The sequence below is a fragment of the Rana temporaria genome, chromosome 5 (genome assembly GCF_905171775.1).
Source record: "Rana temporaria chromosome 5, aRanTem1.1, whole genome shotgun sequence".
Classification (NCBI taxonomy): Eukaryota; Metazoa; Chordata; class Amphibia; order Anura; family Ranidae; genus Rana; species Rana temporaria.
In genome coordinates this window covers 6423735-6438583 of record NC_053493.1, presented here as the reverse complement: position 1 = coordinate 6438583, position 14849 = coordinate 6423735, and positions in this window count along the sequence as shown.

The window sequence follows — 14849 nt, the reverse complement described above, 5'->3', positions numbered from 1 at the left end:
AACTCTAATTTTTTGTTGGGGCTGCGGGAAGTCCTCCGGGAGAACAAAGCTCTCACCTTCCACGCCCATCCAGAAAGCTTCACACTTGTCCTGGTTGACCTTTGAACCTGATGCCTCTGTATACTGCCTTATCACTGAGACCACCTCCTGCGCCTCCCCAGTCCCAGAGACAAAAACAGAAACATCATCAGCATAGGCCACAACCTTCAAAGGAGGCTTACCAGCGATGCCCAAAGGTACCCCGCACAATGGTCCACTCTCTAGCCTTCTGACAAAGGGGTCAATTGCAAACACATATAGCAGAGGACTCAATGGGCACCCCTGACGCACGCCCGAGCCAACCACAAAGGGCTGCCCGACCCAACCATTAACCAGAGGAAAGCTTTCAGCCCCTTTGTACAAAATCTTGAGCCAATCAATGAAACCCCCCCCCCCCCCCAGGCCATATTTGCCAAGAAGGAGCCATAAGTACTCATGATTAACCCGATCAAAGGCCTTAGCCTGATCCAATGTCAGCAAAAATTTACCCCAACCAGCAGCCCTACAACGTTCCAAGGCCTCCCGGACAGCTAACACTGCTGAGAAGGTGCTTCTACCTTGGATCGAGCAGTGCTGGTGGTGGGATAACAAACTGCCTGCCACTGGTGATAATCGCCAGAAAAAAATCTTTGCCAGTATCCTTCTATCGACATTAAGAAGGCTGATGGGGCGCCAATTCTCAATCATCGAAGGATCTTTACCCTTTGACAGAAGGATCACTGCAGATTGCCTCATGGAGGGAGGGAGAGAACCCTCTTGTAAACAGCCATTAAAGACCTCCGCAAGGTAGGGAGCCAGGATCGTCTTAAAACATTTATAAAATTCGGCTGTCAAACCATCTGGCCCTGGCGTTTTCTTGATGGCCAGTTTCTCAATAGCCTGGATTACCTCATCTGCAGTGATTTCATCTGTCAAATTCATCAAAGGAACATTACTTTCCAGTCCTGGTGTAGAGTCCAAAAAACCCAACATCCTTGTCCGATCAAGGTTCCTTCCTCCCAGGAGATCGGCATAGTATGACCTGACAACCTCCAGGATCCCTGACCTAGACTTCGTCAGAGAGCCCGTACTGTCCTTCAGGCCATTGACCGTCTTAACTGCTACGCTCTGTTTACAGTTCTGGTAAGGGTCAGGCGAATGGTATTTCCCGTAATCCCTCTCCTGAACCAAAGAGGCGTGCCGGTCATATTGATGTCTCCTAAGGAGGAGCTTCACCTCAGAGATCGCCCCAGAATCTCCTCCATTCGAAACAAGGCGGTCAAGTTTCCTCCGCAAACGCTGGTAGGCGATATACTTATCCTGCTGCTTCTTTTTCCCTATGGCCTTGAAAAGCCCAACAGTCCGCTGTTTTACAAGCTCCCACCATTCTGACTTGCTGTTGCAAAAGTCTAGGATCGTTACCTGTGCTTGAAAAAAATCCTCAAAGGATTGTCTTACTCTCTCGTCTTCCAGGAGGGTCGAATTCAATCTCCAGATACCCCTCCCCCTAGGTGGCATGTCTGAGGCATTCAGAGTCACAGATAGAATACAGTGATCAGAAAACTCCACTGCCCGACACACAGGTGCCGAAAAAGCAGAGTCTCCCTTTAAAAAAAACCTATCTATCCTACTCTGACTATTACCTCGCTGAAACGTGAACCCCGTGCTGTCTGGGCAGCGCTTAATGTGCGCATCTACCAGACCTGCTTCCCTAACTATCGTATTAAGAAAAAGGGTGTCATAGCCCAGCTTATCTCTGACACCTCTCCTGTCTTTAGACCTAGTAATGGTGTTGAAATCACCTCCAAAGATAACCTGCTGGGCCGTAAAAAGAAAAGGCTTAATCTTTGTAAAGAGGCATTTCCTGTCCCACTTTGTCTGGGGGCCATAGATGTTAATCAGGCGCAGGTCCTGCCCCTTCACAGAGACGTCCAAGACCATGCATCTCCCAATCTCTACCTCAATTACCCGCCGGCACGTTACCATACCAGAAAAAAGGACCGCAACCCCGCTGTAAGGCTCGGCCGCAAGAGACCAAAATGAGGGACCACGCCTCCACTCCTTCTTTGCCAGATGTACATCGGCCAAACTACTCAGATGGGTCTCTTGCAAAAACAAAATGTCAGCATCAAACTCGCTGAGCAAAAATAAGGCCATATGACGAGCACTTACTAATCTTAAGCTGGCAACATTAATGGTTGCCACTTTTAACGGAGTGGGAACTGCCATTAGGGTAGTTGAGGCAGCCGTTTCTTAGCCTGACTATTCCGTCTCCCTGGAGAACCAGCGCGCTTTGCTGCACCCTGGCACTCATCATCCATAGAGGATGCAGAACTGAATGAGTCCCATTCCTCATCATCAGCATCATCATCATCATCCTCATCAGACAGTACCTTAAATTTATTCGCCAAAGGCAAAACCTCAGGACTTAAGGTAACTGTACCTCCTTTTTTTTTCTTCCTTTTGCCCCTCCTCCTCCTATCCTCCAACCACTCCATATCATCCTTGGACAAACTAGAGTCAACAGCCTCCCCACACCTATCCTCCACTTCACCCCCCCACACTCCCTTCCCTTGTCCACCACCAGGCCAGCCTCTTCACCATCCTCCCCACTCCTCTGCACCCCACGATCCTTAACAGGAACCCTGCAGCGTCGAGGGAGGGGGACTGGCACTGCACTTGATGCACCAGCACCTCTTGCTGCCTCTGAAATTTTAGAAGACACTGACACACTAGGTAAACGCACAGACTGGGGCACCACAGACTGGGGAGACACGGGCACATTGGGTGTTAGCACAGACTGGGACACCACTGACTGGGGCACCACGGACACATTGGGAATTGGCACAGTCTGGGGCACCACGGACACATTGGGAATTGGCACAGACTCAGATGGACTCACAAGCCCTCCAGCTGTTGAGCTCCGAGCATCCTCCATGTCCAGGCGGAAGAACTCTCTCATGAGCTCAGGCCTATTGTGAATTGCCTCAGGACACTGGCTATAAGGATGCCCCACTGCATTGCACAGATTGCACCTTATGATGTTACAATCCTTAGCCAGATGTCCTATACCCTGGCACAGAGAGCACTTCATCACTGGACAGGAGGATGCAAGGTGACTTTTGTCTCCACATTTATTGCACAGCTTTGGCTGGCCCGGATAGAAGATGGTCAGCCTGTCCCTCCCCAGGAAAGCTGAGGACGTCAGATGCTGGACGACATTATCAATGATCTTTAGTTTTAACTGTACAGACCATCCCCCCGTCCATATTCCCCGATCATCCAGAATCTTCTTTAGGGGGCCCAGGACGTCTCCATACCTCCTCAGCCATATACATAGATCCCCCGGTGGTATGGACCAGAATCGTGACCACTTTAATGAGTGGCTGGCGGGAGACAAGTTTGGGCATGAGCCCCTTCCAGTCCGGCAGGCCCCTACACACACGTTCATATTTCTCCCAAAAAATGTCCAAAGACTCCGGACGGAGAAAGGACAAATCATACTCATAGGAACCTGCCGGACTGATCAGGGCGAAGATATCTGCGGGCGTGAACCCCATCTGCAGAATCTTATCTACCACCGCCCTCCTGTGTGGGGGGATTCCACCGCCTTCCCACCTCAGCTGCACAACATTCCTCCTTTTAAACATGGAGGAAGACAACCCATTCCCATGCTCCTTCCCTGCTTGTTCCCCCTTCCCAGATCCTGCAGCAGCAACACCAGCATAGGATTTCCTTCCACCCCCAGTACTTGCAGTCCTGTCCTTAGATACAGTCACACCTGCCGGCAAAGCGTCTGATTCAGCTGGGATTGTATTAGCAGAGGCAGGACCCACCCCCTCCCCCCGCTCTGTACACACAGCTCCAGTCCTGTCCAATGCAGACTTCTGCTGAGTTGTGGCACTACTGCACCCAGCATCACCTCCATCATTCACAGTTACAGCCGCTGTGCCTGGTCCAGGCAAAGTCACTGTATTGTCCATGGACCTCTCCGCAGACTGGCAGTTTTTATCAGGTGTAGGCTGTACATTGTCTATGGGCTGACTGCCTGCAGCACTACAACTCTCAGCAAGCTTATTGTCAATACTAAAGTTCCCACCACCATCCTGCACACACACTGTACCTGCTTGCTGGGTTGTCACCTGTGCGACTTTATGGCTGGGACCAGAGCTTCCCTCAGCTGCTGCAGACTCCATGGTGGATCTTGCTCTCTCCACAGGATTGGAAACGGCGTCCATCTTGACATCACCATCCGGGGAAACCGCATCTGGAGGGGATTCCAACTTGGTTATGAAATCCAGCATGGCAGGACCTTCACCCTCCTGAGATGTGCCACATTGCTGGGGTGTGAAGGGGGCAGAGGGCTCAGCGGATGTCTGAGGTGTTGAACTGATGGGCTCATCCTCCGGGCCCACCTTCTCACTCACCGCCGACCCTGCCTGCACCTGCATCTCCTCGCTGGCTTCCCCATCCTCCATGCATGAAGCGGCTCCTCATCTCATGCGATTAAATCGCTAATCATTCCTATATTTTTCTTTAAATATTCCGCTGTTCTCCTTCAGAGAGCTCACCAGTTCTTTCTGCTTCCTTACAGCTTGTTCCAGGTCCTTCAGCTCAGGCCTTAGAGCCGGTCTTTTCTTACTGTATACTTTAGCACAGATCTGTTTTTTCTTCCTGAATTCAGCCATCAAGACCATCAATCTCTCCTCCTCCTTCTCAATCCGCTTCAACTTACTGACAGTCCTCTGTCTGAAGGCTGACAGGGACTCATCTTTCCTTTGGGTAGGCCCAGAATCTTCCACAGGCCTATCCAGGGGGGGGCCCCGCCCGGCTCTTCCCCAGGATCCAGCATCCCTCCTGGGGGAAGAGAAGCCACTCTAGCCCCTGGTCTCTGGAGCACAGGAGCAAAGGAACCAGCAACCACACCCTTCACTGACAAGGAGTGGAATGGCAGTTTCCCACCATCCCTGTGCTGAGTTCCCGGGTCTGTGCCCATTATGAGGGGTTCCCACCATCCCTGTGCTGAGTTCCCGGGTCTGTACACCCGCTGTGCCCATTATGAGGAGTTCCCACCATCCCTGTGCTGAGTTCCCGGGTCTATACACCCGCTGTGCCCATTATGAGGGGTTCTCACCATCCCTGTGCTGAGTTCCCGGGTCTGTACACCCGCTGTGCCCATTATGAGGAGTTCCCACCATCCCTGTGCTAAGTTCCCAGGTCTGTACACCTGAAGTACTCTTTGGATTGTCCTCCTGACTTCTAAAGTCACATCCAGACCTCTTAGCAGTACCATGGTCCTTCATTTTTGTCACAGTCTGTAATAATCTTATACTCTGTAACTCTTCTTTTCTGAATACACTTTAAACTCTCTCACTGTAAACAGAAGTTTTTGATCTCCTCATTGGCCCCTGAAGTGTAAGCAATGAAGCAATAGTCAGGGGAGGAATGTTTCACTCTTGGACCCGGGCCAGAGCGTAATACGAGTCTGTCAGAGCTAAATCAGAAGATAAAATGGGATTAGCAGGGAGTGCCAGGTGAACCCAAACGGCATGTTCCATTGTCAGCATTGCATAAGAGGCCTGCAGGACTTATATATAATACATATGGCGAGGTTGGGGGCGGGGGATGGACCAATGGGGAGAAAGGCTCAACAGCATCCAGGATATAACCCCAGAATACCAGCCAACATCTCCAAATCATCTCCAAGGGGTTATTATTAGACAGGGTCTATTTATACAAAAAAATGTCATGGACTAGATGGTGCCAAATATGTCAGCCTTTCCATGGCCCCCTGCCCATGTCACCCTGCCCATGTCACCTTCCCCATGTCGCCCTCCCCATGTCGCCCTCCCCATGTCACCCTGCCCATGTCACCCTTTCCATGTCGCCCTCCCCATGTCGCCCTCCCCATGTCACCCTTTCCATGTCCCCCTGCCCATGTCACCCTTTCCCTGTCCCCCTGCCCATGTCACCCTTTCCATGTCCCCCTGCCCATGTCCCCCTTTCCATGTCCCCCTGCCCATGTCACCCTTTCCATGTCCCCCTGCCCATGTCACCCTTTCCATGTCCCCCTGCCCATGTCACCCTTTCCATGTCCCCCTGCCCATGTTATCCTTCACATGTCCCCTGCCCATGTTATCCTTCACATGTCCCCTGCCCATGTTGCCCTTTCCATGTCACCCTGCCCATGTTGGCCTTTCCATGTCACACTGCCCATGTTGGCCTTTCCATGTCACCCTGCCCATGTCACTCTCTCTATGTCGCCCTTTCCATGCCCCCCTGCCCATATTCCCCTGCCCATGTCACCCTTTCTATGTCCCCTGCCGATGTTACCCTGCTCATGTTACCCTTTCCATGTCACCCTGCCCATGTTGGCCTTTCCATGTCACACTGCCCATGTCACTCTCTCTATGTCACCCTTTCCATGTCACTCTCTCTGTCACCCTTCCCATGTTATTCTTTCCATGACCCCTCCTGTCCATGTTACCCTCCCATGCAGGGCAAAGCGACTTTTCAAAGATCATGGCTCAAAGGGAGAATGAAAAAAATATATGTATTTGATATTTTTTTCCAGATTACATTTTTTTTTTTACTTATTTATCCAGTCCAGGCTGTAATAAATAAATAAACACAATAAAACGAAATATATGCAAAGTCATTACACATGAAATGATTATTTAAGGCTCGTCACAGGAAGGTGTGTTACCTGAGTTGGCAGAACACCTCGGGCAGTTCTTGGAATGTACTCACATGAAACATCCGTCACATTTACATTTTGTTTGTCCTATATTTATAGTGTGATGCCTTTCATTTAATTATGACTTTGTGTATACAGGAGCTGCGTTGTGAGAAAGTAACTGCTTTATATATATAATCGATCCGATTATACATTGTTAGCAATGGGGGGGGGGGGGGTGATCTCAGCACACTTTGGAATGGTCTCATGGTGTCTTGTGTCTTAGGCCCCGTTTACATTGTCGTGTGAACTCCCGTGATCCCGTGGATGTTACCGCAACACAAGTTATCGCATACTACTTGTAATTGTGCAATGTATGGTCAGAGGGGTGGTGCGCAGCTTCGTGTGAGTTGAAGTGAGGTGCGCTGTCCAAAAAAAGTGCAGAGTGGTTTATCTTTACGCCGGAAAAACGCCTTACGTAAACAGCGTATCGAGCGCAAGTACGTTCGTAATTCGACGTATCTAGGTCATTTGCATATTCTAGGCGTAAATCCACGTACACGCCCCTAGCGGCCAGCGTAAATATGCACATAAGATACGACGGCGTAGGAGACTTGGTTTCCAGAGTGCTCTCCCCCGTGCCATCTTCTCTCCCCCCGTGCCGTCTTCTGTCCAACTCTGTGCTGTGCTCCCCCATGCCATCTTCTCTCCCCCCCTGCCGTCTTCTGTCCCCCTCCGTGCTGTGCTCTCCCCCGTGCCATCCCCCCTCCCCCCGTCTTATGTCTCCCTCTGTGCTGTGCTCCCCCCGTGCCATCTTCTCTCCCCCCCAGTGCCATCTTCTGTCCCCCTCCGTGCTGTGCTCTCCCCCGTGCCATCTTCTCTCCCCCCGTGCCGTCTTCTGTCCCCCTCCGTGCTGTGCTCTCCCCCGTGCCATCCCCCCTCTCCCCGTGCCGTCTTATGTCTCCCTCTGTGCTGTGCTCCCCCCGTGCCATCTTCTCTCCCCCCTGTGCCGTCTTCTGTCCCCCTCCGTGCTGTGCTCTCCCCCGTGCCATCTTCTCTCCCCGCCGTGCCATCTTCTGTCCCCTTCCGTGCTGTGCTCCCCCGTGCCATCTTCTCTCCCCCCATGCCGTCTTCTGTCCAAATCCGTGCTGTGCTCCCCCATGCCATCTTCTCTACCCCCTGCCGTCTTCTCTCCAAATCCGTGCTGTGCTCCCCCGTGCCATCTTCTCTCCCCCCGTGCTGTACCCCGTGCCATCTTCTCTCCTCTTGCCGTCTTCTGTCCAACTCCGTGCTGTGCTCCCCCCGTGCCATCTTCTCTCCCCCGTGCCGTCTTCTGTCCCCCTCTGTGCTGTGCTCTCCCCCCGAGCCGTCTTCTCCCCCCTCCGTGCCGCTCTCCCCCCTCAATTTGCCAGGAAGGAGAGCGGAGGTAGGAGCCGCTAAACCCGGGTCTCCTACCTTTTCCGAATGGACAGAGTCAGAGATCACTGACTGTCCATTCACATAACTGAGCATCGTAACCTGTGATTACGATGCTTCAGTTTATGAATGGAGAGGAGCTGGGGAATCTGTGTCCTTAATCCCTTTCTCTGTCTTAAAGGGGAGATGTCAGAGGTCTGTTATAACCCCTGATATCTCACCAAAGCCCCCCAACAGGGCTGATTAAAAAAAAAAAATTGCAATAAATAATTAAAAAAATAAAATGTAAATAATAATAATAATAATAATAAAAAACACACTGACAATCCACTACACCCCGCCCCACATAAAAAAAAAAAAAAAAAATCACTGTAAAAAAAAAATACCGCCACTGTCACATTAAATTAAAAACAAGTATCGGTATTCGGTATCGACGAGTACTTGAAAAAAAGTATCAGTACTTGTACTCGGTCTCAAAAAAGTGGTATCGGGACAACCCTAATTTTAACTGATGGATTCCTAACCGATAGGTCAAAACCGATCGTTAGTAGGCACGACCATCGGTTAAAAATCCACGCATGCTCAGAATCAAGTCGACGCATGCTTGGAAGCATTGAACTTCGTTTTTTTCAGCACGTCGTGTTTTACGTCACCGCGTTCTGACGCGATCGGTTATTTAACCGATGGTGTGTGGGCGCGACGGACCATCAGTCAGCTTCATCGGTTAACCGATGGCAACGGTCCTTCAGACCGTTCTCATCGGATGGACTGATCGTGTGTACGCGGCTTCATACTAACACACAGCAAAACCCATCTCCACCATCAGGATCAATAAATACCGGTTAGTACATAGACCACACTGCACCCCAAATACAGACGCATGGAACGTTTTCCACTAGTGAGCTCTGAGATTGAGGTCATTATTGGGGATTTCAGAGCAGGATAGTGGGAGGATCTACAAAGGAGAAGCAAACTTTCAGCAGTGTGTTGCCGTCATATGGGAGAGGTTCATAGAGTCAGAACACTTCAGCTGCTGGCAACAAAACCTATAGTTAATGTCATTTATTGCATGATGACTTAATTATACTTGTATTGGAAGTCTACAGTCTCACAGTCTAGATGTAGCCTAACACATGGCATAGCGGCAGTACACCTTTACACAGGGCCGCCATCAGGGGGGTACAGGCTGTACACCTGTAAGGGGTCCGGAGGTTCCCAGGGGCCCGGAGGCCCACAGGGCCCCAGATGGCAACCCCCCTTTTTTTTTCTTTATTTATATATTTTTATTTGTATTTTTCTATTTCTTTTATTTATATATATATATATATATATATATATATATATATATATATATATATATATATATATATATATATATATAATTATTATTATTAAAGGGCCCAGAGGTCCCCAGGGCCCGGGATGGCAACCCCCCCTTTTTTTATAAAATGTTTTTTTTTTTTTCTTTTATATATATATATATAATTTTTTTTTTTTTTTTTTTTTTTATTACAGGGCTCAGAGGTCCCCATGTGGCAAACCCCCTTTATTTTATTTTTTTATAAATGTTTATTTTTTTATTTTTGTTTATACAGGTGGTTCTCAAAAAATTAGCATATTGTGATAAAGTTCATTATTTTCTGTAATGTACTGATAAACATTAGACTTTCATATATTTTAGATTCATTACACACAACTGAAGTAGTTCAAGCCTTTTTATTGTTTTAATATTGATGATTTTGGCATACAGCTCATGAAAACCCCAAATTCCTATCTCAAAAAATTAGCATATTTCATCCGACCAATAAAAGAAAAGTGTTTTTAATAAAAAAAAAGTCAACCTTCAAATAATTATGTTCAGTTATGCACTCAATACTTGGTCGGGAATCCTTTTGCAGAAATGACTGCTTCAATGCGGCGTGGCATGGAGGCAATCAGCCTGTGGCACTGCTGAGGTGTTATGGAGGCCCAGGATGCATTCGGTAGCGGCCTTAAGCTCATCCAGAGTGTTGGGTCTTGCGTCTCTCAACTTTCTCTTCCCAATATCCCACAGATTCTCTATGGGGTTCAGGTCAGGAGAGTTGGCAGGCCAATTGAGCACAGTAATACCATGGTCAGTAAACCATTTACCAGTGGTTTTGGCACTGTGAGCAGGTGCCAGGTCGTGCTGAAAAATGAAATCTTCATCTCCATAAAGCTTTTCAGCAGATGGAAGCATGAAGTGCTCCAAAATCTCCTGATAGCTAGCTGCATTCACCCTGCCCTTGATAAAACACAGTGGACCAACACCAGCAGCTGACATGGCACCCCAGACCATCACTGACTGTGGGTACTTGACACTGGACTTCAGGCATTTCCCTCTCCCCAGTCTTCCTCCAGACTCTGGCACCTTGATTACCGAATGACATGCAAAATTTGCTTTCATCCGAAAAAAGTACTTTGGACCACTGAGCAACAGTCCAGTGTTGCTTCTCTGTAGCCCAGGTCAGGCGCTTCTGCCGCTGTTTCTGGTTCAAAAGTGGCTTGACCTGGGGAATGCGGCACCTGTAGCCCATTTCCTGCACACGCCTGTACACTGTGGCTCTGGATGTTTCTACTCCAGACTCAGTCCACTGCTTCCGCAGGTCCCCCAAGGTCTGGAATCGGTCCTTCTCCACAATCTTCCTCAGGGTCCGGTCACCTCTTCTCGTTGTGCAGCGTTTTCTGCCACACTTTTTCCTTCCCACAGACTTCCCACTGAGATGCCTTGATACAGCACTCTGGGAACAGCCTATTCGTTTTTTTTTTTTTTATAAATGTTTTTTTTTTTTTTTTTTTATATATTTTTTTTTATTGATTTTTTTATTAAAGGGCCCAGGGGTTTCTTTTATTTTTATTTATTTGTATTAAAGGGCCCAGAGGTCCCAGATGGCAACCCTCTTTTTTTGTAATTTCTTTTTATATAAAAAAATAATAATAATTTGTGTGTATATATAAATATATATATATATAATATATAATATATATATATATATATATATATATATATATATATATATATATATATATATCATTTTTTTTATTATTATTAAAGGGCCCAGAGTCCCCAGGGCCCCAGATGGCAACCCCCCTTTTTTAAAAATAAATAAATATATATTTTTTATTTCTTTTTATTAAAGGGCCCAGAGGTCCCCAGGGCCCCGGATGTCTACCCCCTTTTTTTTATATATATTTTTCTTTATTTCCTCTTTTTTGTAAAGGGTCCCCTGGCTTCCCAACTGTAGGCGGCAGCACCCCCCCGCTTCTCAATTTTAGCGACAGCACCCCCCCCCCCCCCCCGGTTCTCTGCTCCAGGAGGGCCCATACCTGCTGAAGCTGTGTAAGGGGCCCCATAATTCCTGATGGCGGCCCTGCCTTTACAGGTTATGGAGGGTTACCTTCTTAACACCATCTATAACAGCAGTTACTCTAGAGAGGACCAGGTGGCCTCCGGTCCTGGCACCTTGGCTTTTTTTTTATTAGATCAGCACTTTCTTTTAATGAAGTCTAATGCAGCAGACTCTCATTATGTTGGTGGTCCATGCCGAATGGTGGTGACTAGCGGGTTCGCCAGGACTAGGGTGACCACATTTCCAAACTTCCATTCAGGGACACCCCCCTTCCCAAAAATCAGCTTGTGCTGTAAGGAATCTCAGCACAGTGATTGGACACAAGAGGCAGGATTTATGATTTCTCCAATCACAATCAGGGGGCGGGGATTGTGCTCCTCCAGGCATTCCCAGTCAGGACAAGTACTGTCAATGAGTAAAGCGGTGGGTGATGTGGTGGCCTTTTTTGGGAGCATCAGATTGGCCCGGGGGGGGGGGATGGCTGTGTCAGTTTCATTCCTGGACACTGTATTGTCCTGGAATGAATGTGCCCGGGACAGACCTGCAAAATGCGGGACTGTCCCGGGCAATCCGGGACACGTGGTCACCCTAGCCGGGACCGTCCTGGGATTTCAAGTAAATGCCGGTGTCTCACGAATCCGGGTTGATTGCCGCAGCGGAACTTTCGGCGCCTGAATTCACTTGTGAGTGTGCGCCTCTCAGTGCCCAGCCAGCACAGTCCGCCCACCTTCCCCGCCTGCTCATCCGCCTGCCAGGTCGCCCGCCCACTCTACAGAATGGAAGAGGAGGGAGATAATGTCATTGCTTGAGCCTCTGGAGACCAGCCAGGCTCGCGTGAGTGAACACACCCCACTCTCTCTTCCTTCCTTTTATCTACCATAGTGATCCTTCCTGCCTTCAATGTACCATAGTGATCCTTCCTGCCTTCAATGTACCATAGTGATCCTTCCTGCCTTCAATGTGCCTTAGTGATCCTTCCTGCCTTCAATGTGCCTTTCTTCTTGCCTTCCATGTGCCATAGTGATCATTCCTGCCTTCCGTGTGCCATAGTGATCCTTTATTCCTGCCTTCCATGTGCCATAGTGATCCTTCCTGCCTTCGATGTGCCTTAATGATCCTTTCTTCCTGCCTTCCATGTGCCATAGTGATCCTTCCTGCTTTCATTGTGCCTTAGTGATCCTTCCTGCCTTCAATGTGCCTTAGTGATCCTTTCTTCCTGCCTTCCATATGACATAGTGATCCTTCCTGCCTTCAATGTGCCTTAGTGATCCTTTCTTCCTGTCTTATGTAGCGCCCCTTACTTTCAGAAAGGGCGCTACGCTGAAGTTAGTGGGAGAATGAGAGAGGTAAGTTACTCTCATTCTTAATTTTGTTTATTTTGTCTGTCGCCAAATCTGGATTGTTCTGTGGGTCGGTCTGCGTTCCAGGGATGTAGTCTCAACTCTGGGCGGCAGGTGGCGCCAGAGAGGTCCAGGCGGAGCCGATTCTTCTCAGCAGCCAATTGGAGGAGTTTTCCCTCGCGGGGCATGCTGGGGAGGGGTATTTCTGTGGCGGAAGCCGTTGTTCTGGGTTCTTCGCGGGTTCCTGGTTTCAGGTGCGGCACCCACCTTTAGGGTGTGCGCACATCGCGGGCCCCACCACTATGGCCTACCTGGCCTGGGGTCGCGCGCTACGCGGAGTTTCTTGACTCTGGGCCCTCCTGGCCTGGAGCAACTGATGCTACCAAGGGGCCCCAGTGACTTACTGGGTCCCCACATCTACTGAGAAGATCCCAGGCTGTATGCCGTTCGATGGGGGATCGGCTTGAAGAGAACCCGGAGGCAGGTTATCCAAAAGGGCTTGATCGAACCATCGGGGATCTGGTGACCGGAACATTGGCAGGTACACTCGCACTGTCAACCGGTGACCCCAACGTAATTTACTGGGAGGATTCGCTCTGCTGTTCAACTTAAATCTTGCATTAAGCCTGTGGCAGAGGCCCCAATATCCTATCAGAGCCAGGTCTGTGGCAGAGACTTGTTCCTCCCAGCAACCTTAAGTGGCACTCCGGCTGCCAGGCCTGTGGCGGGGGTCTGTCCTGGGGCACTTCACCCACTCTGGCTGGAGTGGCGACGCATTGATGTAACTACAGAATAGCAGGACTGCTTTTCTCTATCCAAAGCCTGATACTGCAAAGTTCCTTTATTTCATCAACCTTTTCTGTCTACCTCAAGTTGATGTGTTCGTCGTGTTGGACCAAGGAAATAAAGCATTCAGAAAACTTCATCTACCGATTGGACATTCAATTACTGCTCTACTCACTACCTTCACCCCTAGACATCACATAGAAGGTAACTTAATACGCCGATCCCAAATCAATCAGCGGCTCCTGAGGGGGTAGCGCTACACTTACATGTGCCGTAGTGATCCTTCCTGCCTTCCATGTGCCATAGCGATCCTTCCTGCCTTCCATGTGCCATAGTGATCCTTCCTGTCTTCCATGTGCCATAGTGATCCTTCCTACCTTCCATGTGCCATAGTGATCCTTCGTGCCTTCCATATGACATAGTGATCCTTCCTGCCTTCCATATGACATAGTGATCCTTCCTGCCTTCCATATGACATAGTGATCCTTCCTTCTGGCCTTCCATATGACATAGTGATCCTTCCTGCCTTCCATATGACATAGTGATCCTTCCATGTGCCATAGTGATCCTTCCTGCCTTCAATGTACCATAGTGATCTTTCCTGCCTTCAATGTACCATAGTGATCCTTCCTGCCTTCAATGTACCATAGTGATCCTTCCTGCCTTCAATGTACCATAGTGATCTTTCCTGCCTTCAATGTGCCTTAGTGATCCTTTATTCTTGCCTTCCGTGTACCATAGTGATCCTTCCTGCCTTCAATGTGCCTTAGTGATCCTTTATTCTTGCCTTCCGTGTGCCATAGTGATCCTTCCTGCCTTCAATGTGCCTTAGTGTTACTTTATTCCTGCCTTACATGTGCCATAGTGATCCTTCCTGCCTTCATTGTGCCTTAGTGATCCTTTATTCCTGCTTTACATGTGCCTTAGGCCTCGTACACACGACCGGATCTATCCGCTGGGATTGATCCGCGGATCAGTTCCAGCGGACAAATCCGGTCGTCTGTACCTCCTAGCGGATATTTAGCATGCTAAGAAATCTATCCGCTTGAATCGTGTCCAGCGATTGATCCGGTCGTCTGTACAGACACACTGGATCAATCCGTCCGCTCCCCTCCCTCGCATGAGTCGTAATGATTCGACGCATGCGTGGAAGTACTTACCTTCCAGCGTCGCGCACGTCGCCGCGTCATCGTCGCGGCGACGGCGCGACATGTCACTGCGGATGTATTCCGCGCGGATTTAGAC